This window comes from Staurois parvus, unplaced genomic scaffold (assembly GCF_062004578.1).
Source record: "Staurois parvus isolate SC_StPar_1 unplaced genomic scaffold, SC_StPar_1.0 ptg001381l, whole genome shotgun sequence".
In the NCBI taxonomy this organism is placed as follows: Eukaryota; Metazoa; Chordata; class Amphibia; order Anura; family Ranidae; genus Staurois; species Staurois parvus.
This window is the reverse complement of record NW_028319177.1, coordinates 644482-660639: the sequence shown is the minus strand read 5'-3', so window position 1 is coordinate 660639 and position 16158 is coordinate 644482. Positions and strand designations below refer to the sequence as shown.

General features: G+C 45.4%; 1 protein-coding gene across 3 annotated transcripts in view; it reads right to left on the bottom strand.

The window, feature by feature from the left end:
* The window catches only part of LOC149436291 (galectin-1-like), a 391735-nt gene that overhangs the window by 170533 nt on the left and 205044 nt on the right, over positions 1–16158 (bottom strand). The gene's annotated exons all lie outside the window — the stretch shown is intronic.

Below are 16158 nucleotides of genomic sequence, written 5' to 3'. Positions count from 1 at the left end.
GCATTTCACACCACCCATAGCCAGGTGCACAGGCATTTCACACCACCCATAGCCAGGTGCACAGATGTCTCAGGTTACCCATGCAGAAGAATGCATCTTCCTGCAGGACGAGTGTGACCGGCCATGAGGAAAGTTCTGGTGCTTACGAAGTTAAGATCCAGTTTCAGCAAAGAACATCCACTATGGGGCGCCTGGCTGTGCCGTGTCCCCCCCCCCCCCATACTAGGATCAGTAATGACAATTCCTGGGGTGTCATGCATCTCATCTGATGTATTGGAGGTCCTGGGTCCTCTACATGGATCTTTAGTTGGACCTCATTTAGAATACTGTGTCCAGTTCTGGAGATCTCACTTCCATAAATATATTGATGAGATAGAACGTGTCCAGAGACGGGGAACACAAATGGTGAAAGGTCTGAGGGATCAAACATATCAGGAGAGACTGCAGGAACTTCATATGTCCAGTCTGGAGGAAAGAAGGGAAAGGATGGACATGACCAAAACCTTTCAATACTTCAAGAGGGGGAATAAGGTTCTGGACGGCAGGATGTTCAGTATGAAGCCAAGATGAAGAACACGGGACATGACCTCCAACTGACTGGAGGAAAGTTCCCAACTCATCTTAGAGAGTCATATTTTTATTAAAGGGTAGTTGATGGTTGGAATAGACCTCCAGCAGAGGTAGTGAATCAGTCAGCAGTGAGTGGCTTCAGACATGCTTGGGGCAAACATGGATCTAGACAAAAAAAGGTAATAAAAAATCAAAAGTAAAAAAAAACCCAAAATAAAAACAATTTACAAAATAAAGAGTCAGACTTGATGGAGCACTTGGTCTTTTTTCTGCTGTCACTTATCTTTGTTTTTGTTTCTTGTGTGTCTCATATGATGTGTATCAGTATAGTGTTGCTGGTTGTGATGTAGTGGTTGGTATTGTGTTGGGGGATGTGGGCAGGTAATGTAAATTGTCACTTTGAGGTTGAATTCCTAAACCTGGAGAGTCCAGAATCTGGTGCATGTATGAGCACTGGTGGAAGCTGCAAGAGCTGAGCAACTGGCTTCTGTGAGGGATGATAGGTGTAATGTTGAGGATGGTGACTGGCGTAGTGTTGGGGGCTGAGGGCGGCGATGGGTGTATTGTTGGGGGGCTGAGGGCAGTGACGGGCGTAGTGTTGGGGGCTGAGGGCGGCGACGGGCGTAGTGTTGGGGGCTGAGGGCGGCGACAGGCCTAGTGTTGGGGGCTGAGGGTCTGCGACGGGCGTAGTGTTGGGGGCTGAGGGCTGCGACGGGCGTAGTGTTGGGGGTTGAGGATGGTGACGGGCCTAGTGTTGGGGGCTGAGGGCTGCGACGGGCCTAGTGTTGGGGGCTGAGGGCGGCGACGGGCGTAGTGTTGGGGGCTGAGGGCTGCGACGGGCCTAGTGTTGGGGGCTGAGGGCTGCGACAAGCGTAGTGTTGGGGGCTGAGGGCGGTGACGGGCGTAGTGTTGGGGGCTGAGGGCTGCGACGGACGTAGTGTTGGGGGCTGAGGGCTGCGACGGGCCTAGTGTTGGGGACTGAGGGCTGCGACGGGCGTAGTGTTGGGGGCTGAGGGCGGCGACGGGCGTAGTGTTGGGGGCTGAGGGGGGGCTGAGGGCTGCGACGGGCCTAGTGTTGGGGGCTGAGGGCGGAGACGGGCCTAGTGTTGGGGGCTGAGGAAAGTGGAGGTTATAAGGTTGCTGGATGTTGGCAGTGGTTGGGATGGTGTTGCTGGAGGAGGCCATTGATATGTCAGCGGGGCATTTAGTTGCTAAGTTTGGGTGGTGATGGGTATAGATTGGTGTAGGTTATGATCTTGTTTGTGTAGTTTTGTTTTTTTCTTTTACTATTTAGGGTGTGCTGAATGCGTTTTCCTGTCCTGGCACAGAGCTGGGTCGGCCTTCCTGGATTTTCTTAATATTGGGTATATACTGGTATGGATTATTTCCTTTACAGATTTAGGCTCCATGTATATGATCTTACCCTGACTGCAGGAAAATGTAGCAACTAAGGTATTGTGATTTTGCTGTTTTGTTTTCCTGTGGCCGGTGATCAAAATGTTCCTAACCTGAATGTGGTTCTTCTGTGTTCGGGAGAGGGAAGTTAACTTTGTCTAACTGTGGCAGCTCCTGAACTCTGCTAAAAGCCTGTGTGTACAGTACAGGGGATACATAGGCTTTTATGGAGTTGAGTTTAGGAGTTTTTGGCCAAAAAAAGTCAGATGCTCCTAAACTTGTGTTTTTAGCAGCTGCTCCATATACACGATTCTTTGCTCTTAGTGACTCCTTATTTTCATGTCTCTGTATTTTGTGATTATATTCTGTTTGGCTTTATAAATATAACAGTCCTGATCTGAGATGTCCATCTTCTGGGGGTTCACCCATTGTTCCAGATCATTAACTTTTTTTCTATGTGGGGTGGGAAGGGGGTAGGGGGGATACTCCAGACAGATCAGATATTTTATGAACACATAACAAACATGCTGACCAGAATTCAATTCTTACTATACACACCAAGAACATAATTACTAAACATGAATGCTGGGCAGGCCTTGTGCCAGACCCATCAGACATTTTGATGTACTCTTGACAAACATGCTGAATAGAAATCAATTCATACTGTACATACCAAGTCAGGGGTGGACTGACAAGTCATGGGGCCCCTGGGCAATAGGGGATCATGGGGCCCCTGTGTTCTTGCCCAAACTCAAGCCTATGAAAAAGGTACCAGGGGCATATCATGGGGCCCCCTACTGACCTCGGGCCCTCAGGCAGTGCCCGAGTTTCCAAATGGTCAGTCCGCCCCTGTACCAAGTACATTACTAAACGTGAATGCTGGGCAGGCCTTGTGCCGGTCAGTAATTGGCACCATCCGGCTGTCTGTAGATGGGACTATAACTTGTATAAAGCTCTGGGCAGCCGCCATACATGACATGAACATTTATAATAGAAAATGTATATATTGTGAAGTCCTTAGAATACATTTGTGATCGGCCGGGGTAGTCTGTGCTCCCTCCATTCTCCACAAATCTCTCCACAAAGTGCTGCGACCCTCAAATCCTATATTTATTCTGAGTTCAGTAGCTGCAACCATGAGATCTCTTCTGTCTATAATCGGTGTAATAATTCTCTCCTCCCATACAGACTGTTACCTTCGATAGCATCAGCCTCAAACCTGGTCACTCCGTGGAGGTGGAGGGCTTCATTCCATTGGACTGTAAAGAGTAAGTCCTGTTTCTCCCTTCAGCTATTTATTATATATTTTCTCTGTAGAATAATTTGCAAAAAGTTTAACTTGCAAAAGTAGAAAAGTGTGCTTTGTGTACAGAACATCCTACTGATCCCCCCTCGCTGGGGTTTTGGTATGCTCGGTCCTTCATATACCTGACAGATTGTTTGGCTCAGAGCATGTTTAGCTCAATCATTTGGGTTTCTGCATTGTTACAAAATTGCATCATATGAAATAACTGACATGCCTTCTGCTACACTTTTTTTTTTCTCCTGGACTCCAATAAACTTTATAGCTGCAGGCACTGCGGAGGAATTTATCCTCAATTATTAATAGCAGATAGCACTTCGTCCCTACTGCATACCTAGTTAAAGGTCCAACACCTCAGGAATGGCAACAGGGAGTGAAAGGGCACATAGTAGTGACTTCTCGGCTCTTCCTTCTTGCAGGGACTCAGTAGCTCAGCTTTAATGTGGTTAGCTCTCCCGCCTAGTGGTGACTCCTTGGCCCAATTCACCCTTCTCCCTTCCACAGCATTGACTCGCAGCTCAGATCACCCTTCCTCCCACACTAGTAGCATGGAATCGCAGAGTGCTTAGACCAGACCTGAATCACTTCACTGTTTCTCTTGCAAATATTCAGGATGAATTGTTCCACAGTGGCTGCAACTACAAATATCAGTGAGGGCTTGTCTCAAAGTTTATTTGGCACTCAATATGTAGACAACCATATGTTTGTTTATATCCAGGCTACAGGTTTACTTTAGGTACTTTTGGTATAGAGATGTATTAGCAGGGCCCCATGTTATACAAGCTAACCTTTAGTGTTCTGCCTCCCAATTAGTAATTGGCTAATATTTTTGGAGACTGAAGTACCTCTGACTCCCATGGGAGTACCACTGGTGAATGACTTGAGTACTATATCTGACAAGGTCAGCTGAGTAGAATAATGGTTTCTGTCTTTCTAGGTTTGCCATCATCTTGGGAACAGATGAGAAGAATCTTGTGCTACACTTTAGTCCTCGATTTGACTATGAAGGAGTCCAGCTCATGATAGTTATGAACTCAATGGTGGACAATGTCTGGGGAGAAGGGCAGAGGGAAAGTTTCTTCCCCTTCCAGGAGGGATCTGACACCATGGTTGTCTACACTGGGATGGGCATGTTGGATGGTGCCAAGAGGCGTCACTGTTCATATTGGACACATCTCTGAAAGATGCAGTAGGCAGCCAGTGATGGCTTAAGTCCAGTGTATATAGACTCTGCTATGTTTGCCCCTTCAGCTCATTCCATGAAAGATGGGAATGTCCAATAGATTCCATCATGCTGCCATTGTGGCCTATGATATAATTCCTAGCAAATGGTTTTGGTTGCTCAGATTAATGGCTGAGAATTTTGCAATCACATTTTTAAAACCTTTTTGGTTTTAAATGTGGTGGTTTGAAAATGTTTTGTGATAATAGGAAGAGGGAATGGGGATACAGTAATCCCTGACATGGAAAGTCCCCTGTAAAGGCTGAATCTGGGGAGTAGTGGGGGGGGGGGGGGCTGGGAACATAAGATAATTGGCATCATACTACTACTCTGGTATTTTCTGTTTATGGAGAGACATGCATGTGTGCCAGGTTGAGGATACAGAGAAAATACCAGAGTGTGAGGGAGATGTAGGGAATGGATATTACTGCTGATGAATGCTCTGTTCATCTAAATTCATTTCTGGGGGCAGAATTCCTCAAACTGTGACAAGCCTTAATTTTATATGGGGTAGAATAAAATAACTGCCCCAGAATAATGGCTCTCATTTACCCAAGTCTGTCATGGTAGATGGGCCCCTTGTCCATGGACATGTATGAATTGGAGCCATGGCTGGGACAGTGGCAGATGGGGCCTTTATCAGGACAAATGTGTATTTGGCACCCCTGGAAGGGGGATACTGTTTAACATTTTAGAAAGTACAAGATTTGGATTCTTTGCAGATATGGTTTGTTCATGGTGATCTGCACATCTCAGTATTGATAACTGAGGCATAACTTTCCCTTTGATAAACACATCAAATGTTAAGCCCTGCTCCCTAGGATTCAATGCCAGAGCCCCAGTGCAGTTGAGTCACAGCACTTTCCCAATGCTAACCATTGGCCTGTAGTGTAGATGCTATATCTGTGGCATACAGCAGCCTTTCAAAAATCTCAAGGGTTTCTCTGGGGCATAGTTATGTCTTTGGGGAACCCCGTCCAAAACCAGCTCATTGGCAGTGAGTGGGGGCAATGCCCCTTACATTGGTGACCGGTGGTCAAAATGCTCCACTTTCAGCAGTGAAAAAGTTAATCTGTGTCATGAAGCTGGCCCCACCAAGTGGTGTTGGGCCCCAAAATAAGCACTCTATCAAATTGGAGGTTAATCAGCCAAAGCTCCAGGAACCCCTAGAAGCCTCTGAAGGAACCCTGTGTGAGACTGGCTGGCAGATCAGGACTCCAAACTGGCCAACAGCTATTGATCTCCTGAGGGCTCCAGTCATTTGTTTAGGTGACAGATTGTCCATAAAATTGCAATGGAAGTTCATCCTTCTGTTTTTTTTTTACTATCCATTAATTAAATGCAACACATAAAGAATACATGCATATATCTTATGTAATAAAATTTAGTTGAAGTATTTTGGTGATGTTCTCTATGGCCAGCACTCATTGGTGGGTTTTTTCTTTTGTCTAGAAAGTTGACACTGTTACCTCTCTTACAGGCTTGCTTCCAGTTTGCACTAGACAAGATCACCATACAATTACCTACAGGAAATCCTTTCACATTTCCAGTCCGCTTCTTCACAAAGGAGATCTCCTACTTGGCCGTGAGACACCTCCAGCTCAAGTCCATCACAATAAAATGAAGAATCCAGAAATGGAGGAGCCGCCTGTCCCACGTGTTCATATCCAGGCTCTGTGGTGGCCATAGTGGATGAAGGGGTTTTTCTGGTTTTGTAACACCCCTCCCTACAATCTGCATCCTTGCTGCTCATATAGACAGACCTTGTGTTTTTGCTCAGATCATTTACTAGAAATGAATTTCATCCACATTTCAAATAAACTCCAATGAGCTGTATTGTGTCTGATCATTGTTTATTCAGCTCTAAACTGACTTTGTATTGATTGCTGTGGTGGATAGCATCCCTGCCTGCTGCATAGCGCCCTCCTGCTGGACATTTGTTGCATTACTTTCAAAAGGCACGCAGTAACCAAGAGGGTGCTAATGCTGCTTTTCCTGCATGTGTAGGCTGATTTCATGGATGTCCAGTAAGGCCAAGACTTTCTGATTATTAAATAGTTTTAAAAATGTCTGGCTCCCGCAAGCTTTAACCATTAAGTAAAAAAGGCTGAATTCTCACTGATTTGTTTTAATTGTTTGACTTTTCTTGTTATTTTCCCCAAAAAAGTGACATTAAGTCCCTGGTCAAAGTGTTTCCATGACCACACTATTGCCATTTCCAGTGAGTCAGAGATTGGAATGACAAATTCTATATGCAAACTGTGTTCCAAATGAGGAGAGCTGCTGTACTTATTGTGGTGATTGGGGGGGTCAGCTGGATTGCAGGAGGTGGGCTTCATCAAATCAGTGCTGGATTAAACCGTTCTCTCAAACACTGGATTCACTTGCTCCTCTCACTAGTTATCAGGCCCTGACCATTACAACATCGGCAGACAGATGACACCAGAAATCTGAAGAGACATAGCCGTGCCCTGGAGTGATTGTGGAGTAACACCAGATCCCAGCAAGTATTTTCTCTATAGAAATCTGCCTTCTTAGAATAATATGCCTTCTGCCCATTTGCCAGACAAGCCTACTTTGTCACGCTCTTTAATACTATCATCCAGTCCTCGTCTCAACGCTGTACTTTCTCCACCTCCACCCAGTAACTTGCTGCTCACGAGATTGCTTCAAAAACAAGATGGAGGCATTTTGTGGGGACATCTCCACTGCACCGATATTGATCCCACTCAACATATCCTGAACAAAACCACCCTCAACGCTTTCCACTTTGACCTTGCTACTACTGTTGGCTTGACCCATTCCCTCACAACTACAACAATCCTTTCTATCATATGCTCACTTACTACTTCAATCTCTAACTCTGCAGTGGCATCTTCCCCTCTTTAAACATGTGCTGATCACCCCCATACTTTCAGACCCCACGAGCCTTAAACTAAAAACCATCTCATTGCTCCCGTTTACCTCAACTTTACGAATGTGTTGTCCACAACTGTCTGAACTCCTTCCTCACTGACAACAATCGCCTTGACCCCTCAGTCTGGGTTTTGCTTGCTACACTTCACTGAAACTGTTCTACTAAAACTCAACTGCTGAAACCAATGGCCACTACTCCATACTCCTACATCTCTGTGGCCTATCATACTGTTGACCATTTGCTCAACCTCCACTTTTTTGGTCTTCAAGACTATGACCTCTCCTGATTCTCTTCTTACCCATCGCAGCACTTCGTTTGACCTTTTTATGGTTTCCTTCTCCACTTCCTTTCTGTAGGTCTCTCCAAGGTTCTGTCCATGGACCTCTCCTCCTTTTCTCTATCTACACCTCCTCCCTTGGTCACTTGATAAACTCCCATGGCTTCCAGTGTCATCTCTGACACTCAAAACTATCTCTCTACTCCTCACGCCTTCAGTCTCCTCTTGCATTGCTAACATATTAACTGACATATCGGCATGGATGTCCTACCACTTCCTCACACTCAATCTTTCTAAAACTGAGCTCATAATATTCCCTCCTGACTGCTCCCTTCCCCCTCAAGATCAATAATACAACTATCAGTCCTTCCCTCTCATGCCAGGGTACTAGGTGTACTTCTGTACTCTGACCTGTCTTTTCAGCCCCAAATCCAATCACTGTGCAGACCTTGTCGACTTCACCTCTGTAACATCTCCAAAATATGCCCATTTTCATCACTGAAACCACTAAGCAAATTATTCACACCCTTATCTCTTGACTTCTTGTAACTCCCTCCTCCATAGACCTACTGTGATAGACCCAATCAGGATAGGGGTTTATGGAGAGGACTGTAGGCTAGTCTACTGACTATGGGACCTGGTATTTGAGGGGGCTCTATTCTATGGAATGTGTATGCCTGGGGGACTTTTGGAGAAGTTGTACTTTGGATTCAAGCCTATGTCTCCCCAAAACACACTCTGAGAATTGGAGGACCGGATACAGATTTGTGCTGTCTGTTTTTGTTGGGGTATAAAATCAACAGCCCAAACCAGTGGTCTAGTTAGATTGTGCTGCCCTAGGCAACACAAACTGTGTGTGCTCTCCAGGGCTGGGCTCTCTTTCCCATCTAGTCAATAGGCAGAGCTGAGCTTTGGCTGCCCCCAGGTAGCACTCCCCTATTAGCGGAGGCTCTTTTCTAGTCCAGCTGCTTGGCTCCAGCTTGTGTGTGCCATGCAGATCTGGTGCCACCGTCTACCATTCACTGGCCACCCTAGGCTGCTCATTGATCCCTGGGATGTGGCATAAGAGCCTTTGATTCACTTTTACCTAAAGCAGTGAGATTCATCTTTCACATGCTTACTGGTTCATATTTCCTTCACAGTATTGCAACTATTTCCGTATAGGTTCTTGTGTGCTGTACTCAACCAGCTATTCCTGATGTGGGGCTCTTTGCAGGCTTTCTCTCTTTGCCCAGCAAGACTGTACTACACACCCCATTTCCAGTCAGGGGTCCTTTGAATGCATTGTGATTCTCAACTAGAGGACAACCTGGTCATTGAGGTTCAGCCAATGTCAAAGCCACTGTGTAAGGTCATGTCTACGGGCTGGAAAAATCCGTATGTAAATGGTAGAAAACTGGCTAAAAGATCGTATTCAGGGAGTAGTGGTTAATTCATACTCTGGTCTAGGGTTATTAGTGGGGTTCCCCAAGGCTCAGGGTTTAGTGGGGTACCCCAAGGCTCAGTGTTATTAGTGGGGTTCCCCAAGGCTCAGGGTTGTTAGTGGGGTACCCCAAGGCTCAGTGTTATTAGTGGGGTTCCCCAAGGCTCAGGGTTATTAGTGGGGTACCCCAAGGCTCAGTGTTATTAGTGGGGTTCCCCAAGGCTCAGGGTTATTAGTGGGGTACCTCAAGGCTCAGTGTTATTAGTGGGGTTCCCCAAGGCTCAGGTATATTAGTGGGGTACCCCAAGGCTCAGTGTTATTAGTGGGGTACCCCAAGGCTCAGGGTTATTAGTGGGGTACCCCAAGGCTCAGTGTTGGGACCCTTCCTTTTTAATATATTTATAAATGATAATGGGCCTGAACTTAAATCCCGTTCCAGTCTTTGCAGATGACACCAAGCTGTGCCGGGGAATAACGTCCTTCCAGGATGTCTCCAACTTACATCCGACCTCAATGCTCTGTGTAATTGGGGGACAATGGGGCCAATGAGGGTTAATGTTGATAAATGTAATGTTCTGCACTTGGGAGATAAGAATATGCATCATACATACTGGGGGGGGGTACAACTGGGGGGGTCAATGGTGGAGAAGGATCTGGGGCTTCCGACAGATCATGAGCTTAATATTTGCATGCAAGCTGCGAGTTCTAAAGAAAGCAAAATCCTCTTGTACAAAAAAAAAAAAAATTATAGACTCCAGAGAGATTTCCCCCCCTTCCCCCCCCCAAAGGGCAAATCATTAGTAACACCTCATTTAGAATATGCAGTTTAGTTTTGGGCACCAATTCACAAAAAGAGGACGTACAGAGAAGGGATCCAAACTGATACGAGGCATGGAGGAACTCAGCTATGAGGAGAGATTAGAGGAACTGAATGTATTCTCTACTGAGAAGAGGAGATTAAGGGGGGGGGGGGAACCTGACCCCCATGTATAATACATAAGGGGGGATATGATCTCCATGTATAATACATAAAGGGGGATATGATCTCCATGTATAATAAATAAGGGGGGATATAATCTACATGTATAATACATAAGGGGGATATGATCTCCATGTATAATACATAAGGGGGGATATGATCTCTATGTATAATACATAAGGGGGATATGATCTCCATGTATAATACATAAGGGGGGATATGATCTCCATGTATAATGCATAAGGGGGGATATGATCTCCATGTATAATACATAAGGGGGATATGATCTCCATATATAATACATAAGGGGGGATATGATCTCCATATATAATACATAAGGGGGGATATGATCTCCATGTATAATACATAAGGGGGGATATGATCACCATGTATAATACATAAGGGGGATATGATCTCCATATATAATACATAAGGGGGGATATGATCTCAATATATAATACATAAGGGGGGATATGATCTCCATGTATAATACATAAGGGGGGATATGATCACCATGTATAATACATAAGGGGGATATGATCTCCATGTATAATACATAAGGGGGGGGATATGACCTCCATGTATAATACATAAGGGGGATACGATCTCCATGTATAATACATAAGGGGGGATATGATCTCCATGTATAATACATAAGGGGGGATATGATCTCCATGTATAATACATAAGGGGGGGGGATATGATCACCATGTATAATACATAAGGGGGGGATATTATCTCCATGTATAATACATAAGGGGGGATATGATCTCCATATATAATACATAAGAGGGGGATATGATCTCCATGTATAATACATAAGGGGGGATATGATCTCCATGTATAATGCATAAGGGGGGATATGATCTCCATGTATAATACATAAGGGGGATATGATCTCCATGTATAATACATAAGGGGGATATGATCTCCATATATAATACATAAGGGGGATATGATCTCCATATATAATACATAAGGGGGGATATGATCTCCATGTATAATACATAAGGGGGGATATGATCTCCATGTAAAATGCATAAGGGGGGATATGATCACCATGTATAATACATAAGGGGGGATATGATCTCCATATATAATACATAAGGGGGGATATGATCTCCATATATAATACATAAGGGGGGATATGATCTCCATGTATAATACATAAGGGGGGATATGACCTCCATGTATAATACATAAGGGGGATATGATCTCCATGTATAATACATAAGGGGGATATGATCTCCATGTATAATACATAAGGGGGGATATGACCTCCATGTATAATACATAAGGGGGATATGATCTCCATGTATAATACATAAGGGGGATATGATCTCCATGTATAATACATAAGGAGGGATATGATCTCCATGTATAATACATAAGGAGGGGATATGATCTCCATGTATAATACATAAGGGGGATATGATCTCCATGTATAATACATAAGGGGGATACGATCTCCATGTATAATACATAAGGGGGGATATGATCTCCATGTATAATACATAAGGGGTGATATGATCTCCATGTATAATACATAAGGGGGATATGATCTCCATATATAATACATAAGGGGGGATATGATCTCCATATATAATACATAAGGGGGGATATGATCTCCATGTATAATACATAAGGGGGGATATGATCTCCATGTAAAATGCATAAGGGGGGATATGATCACCATGTATAATACATAAGGGGGGATATGATCTCCATATATAATACATAAGGGGGGATATGATCTCCATATATAATACATAAGGGGGGATATGATCTCCATGTATAATACATAAGGGGGGATATGATCTCCATGTATAATACATAAGGGGGGATATGATCTCCATGTATAATACATAAGGGGGATATGATCTCCATGTATAATACATAAGGGGGGATATGATCTCCATATATAATACATAAGGGGGGATATGATCACCATGTATAATACATAAGGGGGGATATGATCTCCATGTATAATACATAAGGGGGATATGATCTCCATGTATAATTCATAAGGGGGGGATATGATCTCCATGTATAATACATAAAGGGGGATATGATCTCCATGTATAATAAATAAGGGGGGATATGATCACCATGTATAATACATAAAGGGGGATATGATCTCCATGTATAATACATAAGGGGGGGGGATATGATCACCATGTATAATATATAAGGGGGGATATGATCTCCATGTATAATACATAAGGGGGGATATGACCTCCATGTATAATACATAAGGGGGGATATGATCTCCATGTATAATACATAAGGGGGGATATGATCTCCATGTATAATACATAAGGGGGGATATGATCTCCATGTATAATACATAAGGGGGATATGATCACATAATATGAGACCCATGACATCACATGAGGTGTATGACATAATATGAGACATAAAAAATATAATAACAAAGATAAGTGACATCAGAATAAAATCCAAGTGCTCCATCGAGTCTGTTTCCTTTTTTAAATGTATCCTTGTTTATTTATTTATTTGTTGGTAAGTATTTTGTCTGAGTCTAGATCTGTGTTTGCCCCAAGCAAATTGAAGGTAAATTGCATTGAAGTTGTCACAGACCTCTCATACCCAGATGTACAGATGTCCCAAGTTGTAGTGGAATGTATCTCCTGCAGGACGAGTGTGACCGGCCATGAGGAGAGTTCTGGTGCTGAAGGGGTTAAGATCCATTTTCCATTTTGCTGATGACACCCAGATCTATCTCTCCACTCCCCAGCTCAACCCCTCAATCTCCTCACGTATCACAAATCTACTGAGCGACAAATCAGCATGGATGTCACACCACTACCGGAAACTCAATCTTTCAAAAACTGAGCTGTAATATTACCTCCCCCCCAATCCTCCACTCATGACTTTACCATTAAGATCAACAGCACAACCATTGGTCCTTCCCCTCATGCCAGGGTGCTGGGCGTAATCCTAGACTCTGACCTCTCCTTTGGGCACCACATCCACTCACTGGCTAAATCCTGCCTCCTCAACCTCCAGAACATTTCCAAAATCCGCCCCTTCCTGACCAATGACACCACAAAACAACTCATCCACGCCTTGGTTTTATCCCGCCTCAATTACTGCAACTCCCTCCTCACTGGTCTACCATTACACAGGCTATCCCCCCTTCAGTCTATTATGAATGCTGCTGCTAGACTCATACACCTTACCAACTGATCAGCGACTGCTGCCCCTCTATTCCAATCCCTTCACTGGCCTCCACTCAGTGTCCTCCACCCCTCTCTGCCAATCCCTTCACTGGCCTCCACTCAGTGTCCTCCACCCCTCTCTGCCAATCCCTCCACTGTCCTCCACTCAGTGTCCTCCACCCCTCTCTGCCAATCCCTCCACTAACCTCCACTCAGTGTCCTCCACCCCTCTCTGCCAATCCCTCCACTAACCTCCACTCAGTGTCCTCCACCCCTCTCTGCCAATCCTTCCACTGGCATCAATTCAGTGTCCTCCACCCCTCTCTGCCAATCCCTCCACTGGCCTCCATTCAGTGTCCTTCACCCCTCTCTGCCAATCCCTTCACTGACCTCCGCTCAGTGTCCTCCACCCCTCTCTGCCAATCATTCCACTGACCTCCACTCAGTGTCCTCCACCTCTCTCTGTCAATCCCTCCACTAGTGTCCACCACCCCTCTCTGCCAATCCCTACACTGACCTCCGCTCAGTGTCCTCCACCCCTCTCTGCCAATCCCTCCACTGGCCTCCGCTCAGTGTCCTCCACCCCTCTCTGCCAATCCCCCCACTGGCCTCCTCTCAGTGTCCTACACCCCTCTCTGCCAATCCCCCCACTGACCTCCTCTCAGTGTCCTCCACCCCTGTCTGCCAATCCCTCCACTGAACTCCGCTCAGTGTCCTCCACCCCTCTCTGCCAATCCCTCCACTGGCCTCCTCTCAGTGTCCTCCACCCCTCTCTGCCAATCCCTCCACTGGCCTCCGCTCAGTGTCCTCCACCCCTCTCTGCCAATCCCTCCACTGGCCTCCACTCAGTGTCCTCCACCCCTCTCTGCCAATCCCTCCACTGGCTTCCACTCAGTGTCCTCCACCCCTCTCTGCCAATCCCTCCACTGGCCTCCATTCAGTGTCCTCCATCCCTCTCTACCAATCCCTCCACTGGCTTCCACTCAGTGTGCTCCACCCTTCTCTGCCAATCTGAATCACCTCCACGAGATCATCCCCCGCAGCTATCACCTTTTGTATCACCTCCCTCTTCCTTTAGATTGTAAACTCCATGAGCCGGAGCCTCCTATTCCTTCTGTACTGAAATGTATTGTAATTGTATTGTCTCCCGTTATATTGTAAAGCTCTGCGCAAACTGTTGGCGCCATAAATCCTGTATAATAATAATCATAATTTTAGCACGTCCACTATGGGGCACCTGGCTGTGCCGTGCCCCCCCATACTAGGATCAGTAATGACAATTCCTGGGATTTCATGCCTCTCATCTGATGTATTGGAGGTCCTGGGTCCTCTACATGGATCTTTAGTTGGACCTCATTTAGAATACTGTGTCCAGTTCTGGAGATCTCACTTCCATAAAGATATTGATGAGACAGAACGAGTCCAGAGACGGGGAACACAAATGGTGAAAGGTCTGAGGGATCAAACATATCAGGAGAGACTGCAGGAACTTCATATGTACAGTCTGGAGGAAAGAAGGGAAAGGATGGACATGACCAAAACCTTTCAGTACATCAAGAGGGGGAATAAGGTTCTGGAGGGCAGGATGTTCAGTATGAAGCCAAGATGAAGAACACGGGACATGACCTCCAACTGACTGGAGGAAAGTTCCCAACTCATCTTAGAAAGTCATATTTTCCTGAAAGGGTAGTTGATGGTTGGAATAGACCTCCAACAGAGGTAGTGAGTCAGTCAGCAGTAAGTGGCTTCAGACATGCTTGGGGGAAACATGGATCTAGACTCAGACAACACACCAATATAATAAATAAATAAATAACAAAGCAATTAAAAAAGGAAACAGACTCGATGGACCACTTGGACTTTATCTGTTGCCACTTATCTTTGTTTTTATATCTTTTATGTCTCATATGATGTCATGCATCTCATGTGATGTCAGGGGTCTCGTGATGTCATGCATCTCATGTGATGTCAGGGGTCTTGTGATGTCATGCATCTCATGTGATGTCAGAGGTCTCATGTGATGTCATGCATCTCACGTGATGTCAGGGGTCTCATATGATGTCATGCATCTCATGTGATGTCAGGGGTCTCATATGATGTCATGCATCTCATGTGATGTCAGGGGTCTCATATGATGTCATGCATCTCATGTGATGTCAGGGGTCTCATATGATGTCATATGATGTAATGTGTATCAGGTAATGTAAATTGTTACTTTGCGGTTGTATTCCTAAACCTGGAGAGTCCAGAATCTGGTGCAGCTCTGCATAGAAACCAATCAGCTTCCAGGTTTTCCTGTCAAAGCTTCATTGATCCAGCTGAAGGTAGAAGCTGATTGGCTCCCATGCACAGCTGCAGCAGATTTTGCACCCTCCAGTGTTAGGAAATCTCCCCCTTTGTGGTGTAGAAATGACTTTGAGGATAGTCCTCTTTTGCCCCCTTGCTGTTTGTGGTGAGTGGTGACATCCCAGCAGAGTAACGATGGACGACCCATGCTCAGTCACAGCGGATCCACATTTCATTCATTCTCTGTAATGAGCGGTTCTGGAACAATTGTCAGTCCAGGGAGCAGTGGGCGGAGTGATCCCTCCCTCCTGACTGGCTCCACCCTCAGCAGACCTCCTATATAAGAAGAAGTAGAAGAGCAGCTGATCACAAGTGTCTCTGATAAGGAAGCAGGATGGCAGATGCTGTGAGTATGAGCACTGGTGGAAGCTGCAAGAGCTGAGCAAATGGCTTCTGTTGGGGGGTGGTGGGTAGTGGTGAGTATTGGTTTGCTTGGTGTGGTCACAAGTTGGTGTCGGGCTGGTTTGATGTTGGTGGTGGAGATATATGTATGAGCACTGGTGGAAGCTGCAAGAGCTGAATAAATGGCTTCAGTGGGGGTTGG